This window comes from Amblyraja radiata, unplaced genomic scaffold (genome assembly GCF_010909765.2).
Source record: "Amblyraja radiata isolate CabotCenter1 unplaced genomic scaffold, sAmbRad1.1.pri S111, whole genome shotgun sequence".
In the NCBI taxonomy this organism is placed as follows: Eukaryota; Metazoa; Chordata; class Chondrichthyes; order Rajiformes; family Rajidae; genus Amblyraja; species Amblyraja radiata.
The window spans coordinates 290,325-306,013 of record NW_022630101.1 but is presented as its reverse complement, the minus strand read 5'-3'; positions in this window follow the sequence as shown (position 1 = coordinate 306,013).

Below are 15,689 nucleotides of genomic sequence, written 5' to 3'. Positions count from 1 at the left end.
TTCAGTCGGGGTTGCTGCAGAGTGAGCGGAGGGCTGTACCTTCAGGGGGGGGGGAGAGATGAGGGTGAATAAGGGGATTGTAAAATTTGAGGCGGTTGATGTCCCGCCGGCAGTTGTAAATGAAAAGATCTAAAGAAGGTAGAGAACCATCCGGGGGAGTCCAAAAGGAGGGGGTCCGTTGGAGACGGGAGAAGGGGTCAACACTGGGTGGTGAGGATTCCTTCCCTTAGAAAAAGGCCCAGAGGCGACGGAAGAAGAGCTCTACATCGTGGCAGACCCGCAACTCGTTGAGGTGGGGGTGGTGGAGAACAAAAGTGAGGCCTCTGCTGAGGACAGACCGTTCCATATCAGAAAGGGAAGGTCAGCGGGGATGGTCACCTCACGGCAAGGGTGGGGTTTGGGGTCGGATGAGGGCAGGTGAGTAGATGAAGGCCGAGGCGATGTCTGGTGGGGGGATGGCGGGTGTTCAGAGAGGAGGGGGCAAGAGGACTATTGTATGGGTGGGGTGTAGGTGGGGTCACCTGGCTAAAAGGGGAAGGGAAAGACCCAGTGGAACCCCCACTGAGGTTCCCTGTATGAGGGGGGAGAGCAGTAATACCCAGCACAGTCAGGCCCCGTGGTGCGGGAGTCTGCATCGTGGAGACTGTGGGCCCGGTGCTGAGCCTGGGACTCAGGTAAGGCGACAGTTGCAGCCCGCTGGTGGGCGGTGTAGTGGCGAGGGTCAGTAGAGTTGCTGGAGACGGCCCGCGAGGGGTAGAGTCCGGGTGAGCAGATGGCCCGGGAGGCAGCGAGGGTTGGCGTCATCAGTGAGGTGATAAAGGTCGGTGGTCCCGGTGAGGCGGTGAAGGTCGGCGGCAGCAGCCCCGGCGTGTCGGTGAAGGTGTACGCCGGCAGCATCTTCGGTGGTTCGGGCCTGGGATGGGCCGGGGAGGCGGTGAAGGTTGACGACGGCGGCATCTTCGGTTGTCCGGGCCTGGAATTGCCAGGACTTGAAGCGAGCAAGTTTGCGATCCTTTGTGGAGTCCAGGTAGGAAAGGAAGCGTTTGTTGAAGGCGTGGATCTGGCGTTGGATAAAGTGCAGTTGGGGTCTCTTGCAGGTGTGGGTGAGTGAGCTGTGGGAGAGTCAGAGCGAGGGCCTGTTGGTGCTGGTGCATCGCAGCCTGTGTAGAACGCAGGGCATGGAATGAGAACTGTTGTGAAAAATGGCAGAAAGAGTCGGAACCTACAGTCCGGGTTGGGTCCGAACTGGGATGTCTGGAACCAGAGCTGGAATCCACGAGGTAAAAGAGGTGCAGGCAAGTCCCGAGAAAACAAACGTTGCTGGGGTAACGTGTGTGGGTGAAGACGTGGTCAGAGGGATGGAGGAATCAGTGAGGGAGAGCAGTGAGAGGGGATGTTGCTGAACTCTCATTGGTCAGAGGAGGACAACTTCTTCAACGTGGACATACCTTGAGGAGGTTTTGCAGTGAAGTGGACAAAATGTGTAAGAAATAATCTGATAATGTTCTGAACGCTCAGAATGGCAAGTCAAGTCAAGTCAAGTCAAGAGAGTTTATTGTCATGTGTCCCAGATGGGACAATGAAGTTCTTGCTTGCATCAGCACAACAGAATATTGTTAGCAAAATTACAGAACTGTTCAGATCAATATACCCATAAATAAGCAGATAAAATGCAATAGGCTGTTACAGTTCAGAGTCTGTTTATTGGCGAGTTTAATAGCCAGATGGCTGTGGGGAAGTAGCTGTTCCTGAACCTGGATGTAACAGATTTCAAGCTCCTGTACCTTCTGCCCGATGGTAGCGGAGAGATGAGTGCGTGGCCAGGATGGTGTGGGTCCTAGATGATATTGGCTGCCTTTTTGAGGCAGCGACTGCCCTGGGGATGATGACGTAAAAAAAAAAATCAATTATTAACAGTAATAATATTTACAAAATAAACACCCACCACCAAATGCAAAAAATGCCAAATATTCTTTACACTAAATCTTAAATAACTCTATTGCAATCCTGGTCCTGGATGTATTCATTCCTTCACGGAGCCCAGCGTTCCCATAAACCCCCCACGGTGCCCGTGGACACCGCGTGTTTCTTTTCGAAGGCCAACCTCAGGCACAGACGTAAAGAGGCCGGCAGTCGGCTTGGACGGAGCCCTCTTCTGCCTGGGGCCATGACCCATGAATGGTCAACTTGGCCAGACCCAGGAGCAAACCAACCAGGACATCCTCTGCTCTATCCACTCCTCTATGCACTGGGTGGCCAAAGTGAGGATGGTGGGACTGAAGTACAGCCAGAGGCAATGAGCAGCCCCTTCAAATACTCAAACTGGTGTTGCAACTTCACACACTCCGTGTACATGGAACACAGACTTTTCCAGCCCGTTTAAGTGGCAGGTTGCTGGCGAGTCTGTAAACCGGTTCAGGAATTGGTTGCATGGGTCTCCTCATAGTACCCTCTATATCAGGTCCCCGATGTAAAGAGGAAGAATCCCTCTATAGACAGATCTCCACTGGAGGTCCCTCTCGCAACTGGATGGTAAAACTGTCTGCCACTTCGGATTGGGCCAGTGGACAAGGGTGAGGAATAGTAAGATTAACCGAGAACTTACCAGTTTGAAGTTTGATCTTTACTTTATGAGGAGTTACGATGAGGGACTACGTGAAGAATCCCGTCCAGCCGCACGTGCGTCAAAGCAGCGGTGTGAAATCACAGGTAATAGTGACTGAAGTATAATAGTAAGATAAAAGAAGACTAGAACTACCAGATGACATTGATGAGCGTTGGGAGCGGCGGGCACGTAATCCCTCATCGTAACTCCTCATAAAATAAAGATCAAACTTCAAACTGGTAAGTTCTCGTTTAATCTTACTAGTTTACTTCGGAGTCACGTGAGTGACTACTTGAAGATTTCAAAGCTCAGTGATTTCATGTCGCAGATTCAAATCCCGGCCTCTCACTGCATTGATTGACTCAACATAATTAAATAATCAATAATGCATCAATCATAACATTGCTTTAAATGAATTAACGGTTTATTTTTACAAATAAAACAATATCCCAGGGGGAAACTATATAACTGATATAACTATATAACTATATAACTGAATTTAAAACATAATCGGCAAATACCCCCAGCCTTGCAATTGGCTTATGATAAAATCTTTGGAACATCAGTTCACAGGACCATCCTGCAGCCGCGAGCGTCTGGTCTATAGGAACGTCCATCGCCCATGGCCACTGAAGTTGATGCCGCCCTGGTGGATTGAGATTTAAATTTATCAGTGTCAATCCCAGCGCTCACCAGAACCTGCTTTAGCCACCTTGAAATTGTTTGCACCGACACCGTACTGTGCGTCTATTTGTGGCTAATAAACAATGCTGACTCTGTTCCTCTTAGGGTTCTGGTAGCCTCAATGTAATGGGACAAACATAACACTACACACAGGCGGGAATCCTTGGGGTATGCCGAAAAGATAATCTTACACCCTGTCGCCCCTATTCTACACTGCTTGAGCAGATCATAAACAAAAAAAGTGATGGCATCTGCTGATACCTCCATCCTGTCTAGCAGCAGCTTCTGTAATGTCTGCACACGTTGGGCTGATACCAACGCCATAAGCATGTCCACCTTCATGGTGAGTTTGGTTAGAGATAGGACTGTGACAGGAGTCCACTGGCGAAGGAGCATAAGAACTTTGCTTACATTCCAGATAACCGAATACCTGGGCCTAGGAGGATTGGAATTAAAAACTCCCTTCATAAATCTAGAGATTTATGTCCCCACTGAATGTAATTCTGACACCATGGGTAAATATGAAGACAGAGCACTTCTGGCTGTATTGATCGCACTATAGCTTAACCTTTGATCGAAATAGAGAGTTGACAAGAACTCCAGCACATCTTGGATGCCTGCAGTTTGATATGAAATATCAGAACACCTCCCACTTTCTTATCGAAGAGATGTACTGCTTTTGGGCACTATCCCTCCAGGCCGCAGTGATAACATCCACGGTACGATCGGATAGTCCTCTCCCCAGGTTTGGCCTCCTTAGAATCCGCAAATTACCAGATCAATACGATCATATAAAGGATGTTGATCGCCAGTTACCGGATTCACCAGTCGGTTTCAATGTTTGGGAACAATCATGTGATGCTGAGTAGCAATCTCCAAAACATGGGCGTACCATGGCTGAGTAGGCCAGTCGGCTACCACCAATACTCCTGAAGCGGAGTCCTGCTTGATTTTTTTCAGGCATCGACTGACGAGGCAGAATGGAGGAAATACATATAGAAACATTCCACCCCAGTGTAGCGAGAATGCATTAACCGCTGCTGCCCCAGGATCTGATTCCCACGAAACGTATTTAGGCAATTGGTGATTTAGTCTGGATGCAAACAAATCGATATGTCATCCCAAACCGAGCAACAACATCTTTAAATATATCATGGTTCGACATCCATTCTATGTTGTCATTGAATTGTCGTGACCTTGTGTCTGCGACTATGTTGAATCTACCTGGTAAATGGATTGCTGAAATCCAAATGTCTCTGTCAATACACCAGCTCCAGATCTGATTAGCCAACCTATCACAAGATTTCAATTTGACTCCACCCATATGATTCACATATGCTACTGCAGTAGTGTTGTCAATTTGAACCTGCACATGCACCTGACTTTTGGTAAAACAATAAGCTTTAAGCCCATAGAATGTTACCAATAGCTCTAAATAACTGATCCCTCTTAATTGCAGAAGGGATGCCTCATCACTATTCCATCTGCCTCCACAACTGGAAAACGTATCAGTAGCACCCCAACCTAGGTCACTAACATCAGTCTGTAAGACTATGGAAGGTGGATCAACCAAAACTTCCCTGGAGCTAGTTGCAACATTCACAATCCACCATTGTATCTCAGAAATGGCTTCTGCTGGCAACTTCATGGGCCTGTCAAAATGACCTGCATGTGCCCTCAGTGGTTTTTCTTTTCCTCGTTGTAATTGGTGACATGACCGGAGGAGGCGCTGTCCTGAACGGTTGCCTGTCCTGCAGCTGTCCGTTTTGTTCCGTTAAGTGTACAGTCAGGGGGCCTAATCTTTTTATGTGGGGGATGGTGGGGGGGAAGGGGGAAACTGCTTTTTGAGTCCCTACCTGGTCGGAGGGGTTGCCTTCCTCCGAGCAGCGACTTCGACCTGTCCTTGCGGCCTACCAGCGGGTCCTGGAGCGACGTTTCCCTGAGGGGACCGGGCCAGAACATCGGCTTTGGCGGCGGCGCAGAACATCGGCTTTGGCGGCGGCGCAGCGCTGGAGCGCTATTGCGGAGCGGGCGATGCCTTTCCTGGGTCGCCGCACTGGAACTCCAGTATGCTGGGACCGCCGATAAGAACATTGTGGAGCCGCGGTTCTGTGGAGCGGCCAGCTGCGACGCTGAACGTTACATCCCGGAGCCTGGGATCTCTTGCTGAGATTGCCAGTGTGTGGAGCTCCGTCCGGCGCGGTCTGTTGGCTTGGAAGCGCTGGGAAGGCGGTCGTTCCTGGCACCCCAAGCCACTGGGGGGTTTCCCGACGCCGGAGCACCATCACCCGACGAGAACATCGGGCGCCGTGGCGGCGAATGTGGAGGCCTCAATAGGCCCGACTTTGGGTGGACAAGAGGATGGGGACTGGACTTTGTGCCTTCCCCCACAGTGGGAATCACTGTGGGGGGATGTTTTTGTGTTGAACTTCTTTTTGAATGCTATGTTGTATTTTTATTAGTGTGCTGCAAGGACATCAGAATTTCCCCTGAATAAGGGGATTAATAAAATTTAATCTAAATCTAATGCAGAGGTCCAAACTGCACAGCTGGAAAAGCAGCCACCATCTTACCAATCAAGCTGGCCACCTGTCTAATTGAAGGTAGTTGTTCCTCAATAAGCTTGACACCTTCTTCAATTAACTGCTGCCTTTTATCACTTGGCAGAGTCACTAACATGTGATTTGAGTTAATGGTGAAGCCCAAGTAATCAATAACTTTGTTGTTAATTTGGATTTATCTGGCTGAATAATTAACCCAACTTCTCAAACGTGAGTTTAACAACTGAAACAGATGATTCAGCTGCCTCCCGAGTGTTTCCTACAATAAAGATATCATCCAAATAGGCCATTACAACATGGCCCTGAGTTCAGAGTAAGCCAAGAATTGGTTTTAACAATTTGGTAAACAATCTCGGAGCTGAGGTTAAACCATTAGGCAATGCTTTGAATTGCCATTATTGACTCATCCAGCTAAACTTAAAATATCTCCTATCATCACAATGAACAGACACTGAGTAATATGAATCTTTAAGATCTATGCTTGCCATATAACACCCTTTGGAAACCAGCTGTTTAGCAGTAGAAAAAGTTTCTATTTTGAAATGTCTATATTGCACAAAAGGGTTCAGGCTTGTCAGGTCCAGAATGATTCTACATCCCCCATCCTTTTTAGACCTAGGAAAAATACTTGACACAAACTGATTGGATTGACGAACCGACTTTTCAATAACCCCTTTTTTGCACAATATCTCAAGCTCTACCTGTATCTGCATATTCTCTTTGTGTGAAAACACGAATGTCCGACGTGGGACATGCTGAGTGGGCGGACACACAGTAGGGTAGAATTCAATTCGAATCCCCTCTATACTGCCCAGCACAAACGGATCTGATGTTATCTCCTGCCATTCTTTGTGGAACAAGTGTAATCTGCCTCCAACTTGAACATCTTTCCCACTTAATTTGTTTTCCTCAGGAGCAAAATCTCTTTGCTGCACATTTCTTGACAGAGCTTGTTGCCACCGGCCCCTCGTAGGGAAAGTCATCCTTGCCCGTGTGCCTGTGGCAGGCTGCCAGCTGCATGTGTTCGGGTATGAACGGCTCGTCCCTTCACCAGCCCCCGTCGATAGGGGAATAGCCTCCTGCCCATTTTCTTCTATGTAGTTTTTTTTGGCGGTTGGCAAACAACTTTTTAGTGCATTACCGCCACCAACTGGTGTGGAGTGTGGATCAAATAACATTATAACTTATATGCTAATAACCTATATATTTCCGAACAAATTGATTACCCTGAGAAAAAGCATTAGGATTTGATAGCACTTATATGAATTATTTTGTAAAATATCTATTAAATCAAATTGTGAATCGTTCACTCATTTGTCTTCTTTCTTCCTCATACCTCTCACAATGTATAATGACATGCTCTATTGTCTCTTCTTGCCCACAGTATTCACATCTGCCTGTATTATGCTTGCCTATTATAAAAAGTGTACTGTTCAGACCAGTGTGTCCAAATCTGATTCTTGAAATTACTGTCTCCTCTTTTCTGTTTTTTCCTGCACATCTCATTTCTCCCACTTTCCTCTGGACTCTGTAGAACCACCGTCCTCTCCTGCCCATTTTGCAGCTTGTAGGTACTTTTATGAGGCCCACAGTTTTTGCCTCCTCATCAAGCTCTTTCACTCGCTTTGCAAGGTCCTCCCCAAACAACAGGTTAGGCAGTTGTATATTGTTAGGTTTGCAGAGTGCTGCAAATTTTGGGTGAATGGTTGGGTGTATGGCACACTTTCTTAGGCAGTTCATCTCAAAATGTGCGCTGCACAGAAGCCCCAAAGCATCCTGATGAACTTCAGACATGTGCCCCTCATCCACCGTTCTGGTGAACGCAGTGATTCCTGCTGCAAGCAACTTGAGCACCTTCTGGAGCTTTAACTCTTGTGCCCGCACTGCAATCCCCATTTGGCCCCATATGACATGGTTAACCACCGGCACCTTCAACAACTCACAGTTAACCGGGGTTTCATATCTTTTGGCAGTATCATCCATTGTCAGCTCTTGGAGCTGATGGGAGAGCATATAATTAATGGTAGTAGCCATCTCCTCCCCCAATGGCTCCCCTGCTTCTCTGGGGATAGCAAACTTTGCAGCCAAATTAGGTATTAAAAACTCTTGCCCTTCACCCTTTGGGCTCTGTTCAGCCATTGACTCGGCCTCAGTATACTCCTGACCTAGCAAACCCTCCTCCATGAGGGGGCGATTATGCAGCCCTATTCCAGGCGCTGCTGGCACAGGCTCTCCAACAGCCCGGCGTGAACACCACTCCTCCTCCCGGTGTGCGTCCTTTTCGAGCATCCTCTCCATTAGGAGCTTGATATGGGAGCGCCGTTAGCAAACGGACTCCCCTTGCGGAGGTGAATCCTCCTGGCCCGACTCTGGCACAATGGGCCTGGCACTTTGATGTGGCCTTACGCCCTACCGTTGCGGCAACGCTGCTCACATGCAAGCCCCCCTGCTAGCGACGGAATCGGTGAGCTAGGCTGGCACCGGCTACCCGCACTCCCGCGGTCCTCCAAACTTTTAGTAATGGGTTGGCTCGCCTTCACCTTCGTTGCTTTCTGCATCTTGGAAAATCCTAAAATCAACCGCTGGAGGAGTTCTGCTGCTCCAACCGGTCGCCTGCACCAATGCGTCTGACGTAATGACGCACGTGCGGCTGGATGGGGTTCTTCACGTAGTCACTCACGTGCCTCCGAAGTAAAATTGTAGGGTGTGGAGGAGTCCGTACAGGGGGCTCCTCCCTGCGCCTCGGAAGGGTATGAAAGGTGCGGAGGAAAGACGGCTCAGGTTGTGAGGGACTGACTCCCGAGGTCTGGGTCTAACGAGTACTTCCAGCTGAGCCGAGGGTTTAGCTCTGCCTGATGGCCGCCAGTGGAATTGTGATGAGTTAGCGCCTGACTGATGGCCTGAGATACACAATTAACAAATACACGGGATGTTTTTTATTTTTTGTTTGTTTATTTTATTAGAAGTTAATACAGTACAAAACAGTACAGTGGATCCTAATTTTAGGTGCCAACTATGTCATACCATAATCCATTCTATGTACAACCTCTAGTTTTATGTTTTGAGAAGGAAGTAAGCAAGACAAGAAAAAGAAAACAATAGAAAGGGGAAAAAGAGGAAAAATAGATGGTAGAGAATAGGAAAACGTGTAGTGTGTATATAAAAAAAAGAACAAGTGGCAAGTAAAAATAGGAGAGAAGGCCCCTTAAAAGAGAAATTTTCAAATCTTTATTCGGAGATGTAGATCTATCCACGGCATGAACTGAAATCAGTAATCTTTACGGTACCGCTGCATCACATGATTCCAAAAAGTCGATGAAAGGCGACCAACTCCTTAACAATTGGTCATATTTATCTATTAGTCGGAGTCTCATTTCTTCAAGGCGTGCTATGTCCATCATATTCCTAATCCACATTTTAGCAGTTGGTATGGTTGTATTTTTCCAAAATTTAAGTATCAATTTCTTTCCAATTATTACCCCATAATTAAAAAAAACGTTTTGGTCTTTATTTAAATTGATATCTTCTACTATTATTCCAAATATAATCCATTCCGTTTTAGGTTCTATTGTGGACTTGAAAAGCTTTGTGAATATATCAAATATATCGCTCCAAAATGTATTCAACTTTGTACATCCTACAAATGAATGTGTTATATTAGCGTTTTGAAACAAACATTTATCACATCTGGAAGAGACGTTTGGATAAAATTTATTCAACCTCGTTTTTGAATAATATAGTCTATGTAATAATTTGAATTGAATTAAATTATGTCTTGCATTAATAGAACAATTATGTGTGTTCATCGGATACTTTTCCCATCTATCCTTCGAGATCTTTATCATTAGCTCATGTTCCCAATCTTCCCTTAGTGCTTCTGTTGAGGGTGATTCTCTATTTAATATATTATTATAAAAGTATGATATTAGTTTTTGTGAATCAGCCTTAATATTCATTGCAAAGGGTCTAAAAATATAGTTTGAAATCTATGTATATATTTCTTCATAATGTCACATATCTGTATATATTTAAAATATTGATTATCCTTCAGTTTAAATTTTAATTTTAAATGTTGAAATGATAACAGTTTGCCCAATTCATACATATCCCCTACTTTCCTAATCCCCAGTCTATCCCATTGTTGATATGTTTTGTCGATGAGAGATGGTTTGAATGCGGGGTTGTTCAATAGTGGGGTTAGTACTGATAGATTATTTAATTTCAAGGATACTTTTATTTGTTTCCAAATTCTTATTGTATTGTGAATAATTGGGTTCTTCTTATATATTATACTATTCAATTTTATCGGTGAGAGCAAGATCGTTCCTATATCGTGCGGATAGGACTCCTCTTTCTCCATTCTTATCCACTCCAACTGCTGAGTGGAACTACCCAACCAGTACATTATGTTCTTAATATGCACTGCCCAGTAGTAATACGTAAAGTTAGGTAATGATAAACCCCCAACTTCTTTAGATTTACACAAATGCTTTCGTTGAGTTCTGTGTGTTCTGTAATCCCTTATAACATTAGTGACAGTAGAATCTAGTTTTTTGAAAAAGTATTTTGGAATATATATTGGGATCGCTTGAAACAAATATATTTATTGTGGTAAGAAAGTCATTTGTATAGCGTTAATTCTACCTATCAATGAGAGCGGGAGCGTTTTCCAAAATTTAATCATATCATTGTTTATTTAATATTGGCATAAAATTGGCACTAAATAATGATTTGTGTCTTCTCGTAATTTTTTACTTGACTTTTTCTGTTGCAATTTTGAAGGGGAATTTTTAGTAAGTGTCTCGCATCCTGTGGTTTTAAAGACATAATTTCGTTTTTATTCCAATTTATTCTATATCCTGAAAAAGAGCCGAATTCCCCAATTATTGTTAATAATGTGGGTATACTCGTTTGTGCATTAGTAACATATAAAAGGATATCATGAGCGTATAATGAAATTTTATTCTTTGAGTCCTTAGTGTTATATCCGTGAATATTCGGGTGATTTCTAATCTTTTCGGCCAGCGGTTCTATCATATGGGCAAATAGCAATGGTGATAAAGGCACAACCTTGCCTACTACCCCTTGATAAGTAAAGTTTTGGAGATAGCATATTGTTAGTTAATATTCTTGCCGTAGGTCTATCGTAAAGTAGTTTAACCCATCTAATAAAATTCTCTCCCGTATTAAATTTTTGGAGTACCTTGTATAAACACATGGGATGTTGATCACCCTTTTCATCCTGGCACGGTGCTCCATGCAGCTACTTTGGATCCAGAACTAGACTCCCTGCACCCCCAGCGCCAGGCTCTGTCTCAGACACACCAAGTATTAGCGTCTGTCCCTGGACTTCTCCATAACATCAGGCTCTGTTCCTGGTGCCCAGGATATTTCTGCGTTAGCAACTTTCTTTATTACTGTGACATTAATTCCTCTATCTACTTTACTGCAGCATAAACCTTGGCTGGTCTGGAGCCAAGGAACTGCACAGATGGCCTAAAGGGTATCTGTTAGTTGCTCCACACTTGGAAATGTACCGTGTGACTTTGAGGTGAAGTCTCTTAGGGTCAGATGAATATTTGCAGAGAGGCAACCCAGTGAATCCAGATAATCTCTCAAGATCTATTGCCAGTGAGTGAAATATGCAAATCAATTTATTACTTAATACATCATCCAGTAATGGTCATCATTGTTCAAACGGTTAATTTGTTTAACAATAAATTAGAACAAAATCCACTAATAACAAGTTTATAGCACAAGTTTAGTTTAATTGACAAGTATACCTGATTTTCTGCACTGTTTCAACGTGTTATAGTGAAAAGAAGGATCTGATGAAACACAGCAATATGGATTTGGCAGGATCTTTGACAAAATCAAAGGTATCAATCAAAACAGCCATTGAAAATGTAAAACCTTAATTCAGAGTTTGTGCACTTCTAATGTTACAATGTGGGCTAAAGGTTTTGCCTGAAGCCAATCAGAGCAATTTATTGTCTTCTCAGAGTGAGAATATGGGTGGGGACATCTAGATGTGCCGATTGTAAGCAGCATTACCATCTCTAATATAAAAGAATCAAGGGCAAGAATCATTGGTTTCTGAAATTGCAATGCATGAGAAACTTCAACATAAGTTACCGTTTAGAGCATTTGAAAAGGGAAAATTGGTCTGGTCTATAAGGGGTTAATTATGTTTTCCTTAAAAGGAAATAGTGGAAAGCAATATTGATTTTCCTGCTTATTATAAGGAAGTAAGTTTTGAGGAAGTGAAATTGAATAGTGACAAGTCCTGTCAACCCATTAATATTGCTTGCTGGATTCTTGTTCAGTTTCAAAGAATGAAACAGGCATAATATTTTGGCAAAGTCAGCGTGTTGCAGTGAAGAGACACCGTGCCATTAAATAGAACCAGATGAGAGCACCTAATTTTGTATTGGACAATAAAGTTTCTCCAGGGCTCAGGATAAAGTGAAAATGGCAATCAAAATAATGTGTAAATTGAACAGTAGCAAAAAATACACTATCAAATGGAATTTTAATATTTGTCAGGAAAGTGTAGGTCAGAGTAGTAATTTGACTGCCTCTCGTGGAGATAGATAGATAGATAGATAGATAGATAGATAGATAGATAGATAGATAGATAGATAGATAGATAGATAGATAGATAGATAGATAGATAGATAGATAGATAGACAAGGCAAGGCAACTTTATTTATATAGCACATTTCATACACGAGGCAGACTCAAAGTGCTTCACATAAAAACATGTCATACAATAAATGAAATAATAAAATGAAATAAAATAGAACTAAAAGAAAAGAAAAGCAAAATTAAAAATGCATTATAAAAAGTGCAAAAGTTAAAAGTGCAATGTAGTTAAGATTTAGCTGAAAGCTAAAGTAAACATAAAAGTTTTCAGTCTTGTTTTAAAAGTGGTCAAAGTTGAGGCAAGTCTTAAATCTTCAGGAAGTTTATTCCAGCTATGTGTTGCATAGTAACTAAATCCTGCTTTCCCATGTTTTGTATTTACTCTGGGAATCACTAGCAGATTGGTTTCAGAAGATCTTAGCGGTCTAGAAGGCTTATATAGTGGAAGCATGTCAGTGATATACTTTGGCCCTAAACCATGTAGTGATTTATAGGTGAGCAGCAGGATTTTAAAATCAATTCTCTGACATACAGGGAGCCAATGTAAGGATTTAAGAATTGGTGTAATATGCTCAAATTTTTTGGTCTTTGTTAGAACTCTAGCAACAGCGTTCTGAACAAGCTGTAGCTGCCTGACAGTTTTTTTTGGAAGACCTGCAAGGAGACCGTTGCAATAATCTAGCCTACTATTAATAAAGGCATGTACAAGTTTTTCTAAATCTTGAGCTGACATGAGTCCTCTTAATCTTGCTATGTTTTTGAGGTGATAGTAGGCCGATTTTGTTACTGATTTGATGTGACTGTCGAAATTTAAATCTGAATCCATAATGACCCCAAGATTTCTGGCTTTGTTTGAAGTTTTCAGGGACAGAGAGTGAAGGTGTTGGGTTACTTTAAGCCTTTCTTTTTTAGCACCAAAAACAATTATCTCCGTTTTGTCCTTATTTAGTTGGAGAAAATTTTGGCACATCCAGTCTTTGACTTGCTCAATGCACTGGCACAACAGATCTATGGGGCGATAATCATTTGGTGATAGCGCTACATAGATTTGAGTGTCATCGGCATAGCAGTGGTGGTCAATATTATTATATCGCATGATTTGCCCTAGTGGGAGCATGTAGATGTTGAATAAAGAGGGCCCTAAGATCGAATCTGATACAAAGTCGCCAATGGAAACAAAATAGTTCCTATCTTGTAAATATGACCTGAACCAACTTAAGACTGTGCCTGAGAGCCCCACCCATTTTTCCAACCTGTCCAAAAGTATTGAATGATCAACAGTGTCGAATGCAGCACTGAGATCTAATAGCATTAATATTGAAACTTTGCCAGAGTCTGTGTTAAGACGGATGTCGTTTACAACTTTAATAAGAGCGGTCTCGGTGCTATGAAGAGGTCGAAATCCTGACTGGAAGTTGTCGTAGCAGCCAGTTGAAGCCAGGAATTGATTAAGTTGCTGGAGGACAACTTTCTCAATGATTTTACTTATGAAAGATAGGTTTGAAATTGGTCTATAGTTGTTAATAATAGAGGCATCTAGGCTCCGCTTTTTTAAAAGAGGTTTAATAACTGCAGTTTTCAAGGCTTTTGGGAAATTGCCTGATTGAAGAGAGCTGTTAACTATTTGCAGTATGTCTATTGCTAGGCAGTCAAAAACATTCTTAAAGAAGTTGGTAGGTAAAGCATCAAGGCAGCAGGTGGATGGCCTTAGTTGTGTCACCGTTTCCACAAGAGTTTTAGAGTCTATGACATTAAAGCATGTCATCATTGCCACGTTACCTTTGCCTAAACAGGGTGGTGATCCAACATTTTTGTTTGAAGCGGTGATATTGATGGCACGTCTGATGCCTTCAATTTTATCTGTATAGCATAATGCAAACTCATTGCATTTCTGCGTGGAATGGAGTTCAGGTGGTAATTGTGTTGGGGGGTTGGTCAGTCTGTCAACAGTTGCAAATAGGGTTTTTGCCTTATTAGTGTTGTTGTTAATGATATTGGAGAAAAATGTTTCTCTAGCACTTTTTAAGTCTAAATTGTAGGCACGGAGGCTCTCTTTATAGATGTCATGGTGAATATGAAGTTTTGTTTTCCGCCAGATGCGCTCAGCTTTCCGGCATTCTCTTTTCTGGGCTGTTACAAAAGCAGCTTTTCTCCAGGGTGCCTTTTGCTTACCAGAAATCGTTTTAACCGTAACAGGTGCAATGACATCTATAACTTTCACAATTTTGGAGTTAAAGTTATCTACAAGATCATCAGCAGAACATGGGTTTAGAGGTGGTAAGAGGGAGATGGCATTTTTAAAGAGTACATTAGAATGTTCATTTATATACCGTTTTTTGACAGTATTTGATTTTGTCTGTATGTCGGAAATAAAAGATATATTAAAGAAAACACAGAAGTGGTCAGACAATGAAGGATCAGTCACGAAAATATCAGAAACAATGAGACCCTTTGTGATAATCAAGTCAAGGGTGTGCCCATTACAATGAGTAGCCTCTTTCACATGTTGAGACAGGTCAAATGTGTCTAAAATAGTTTAAAATTCTTTTGCACCCTTGTCATTCAAATCATCAGTATGAAAATTAAAATCACCAGTTATAACTAGACAGTCAAAGTCAGTGGAGATGCTAGACAATAATTCTGTAAAGTCATCGAAAAAATTAGCATAATATTTAGGAGGCCTGTAAATAATTAATAGGAGAACTCTGGGGGAACATTTCAATACAGCACAAAGGTATTCGAATGATGGAAAATCACCAAGTGACATCTGTTTCCCCTGAAATACATTTTTAAATATAGCAGCAACCCCTCCACCTCTTTTTCCAGATCTACATACATCAAAAAAGTTAAAGTTTGGAGGAGCTGTCTCGATCAGAATGGTTGCACTGTTATTTTGTTCTAGCCATGTTTCAGTTAAAAACATAAAATCCAGTTTAGAGGTGGTAATAAAATCGTTGACTAAAAATGATTTGTTATTAAGAGACCTAACATTAAGCAGACCCATCCTGATGGTATTATTGGTAGGCTTTATGGTTGGTTTAGGTTTGGAGGTAATAGGTATTAGGTTTGTTAGGTTAGCAGTGTGTCTAAATTTCCCTTTGTTTACTCTCTGAGTAGTCACAACAGGAATGCAGAAGGTGCCATAGTTTGACGTAGGCGACCTTGGGTTCAGCTGATTATGCGGAACTTCCTTT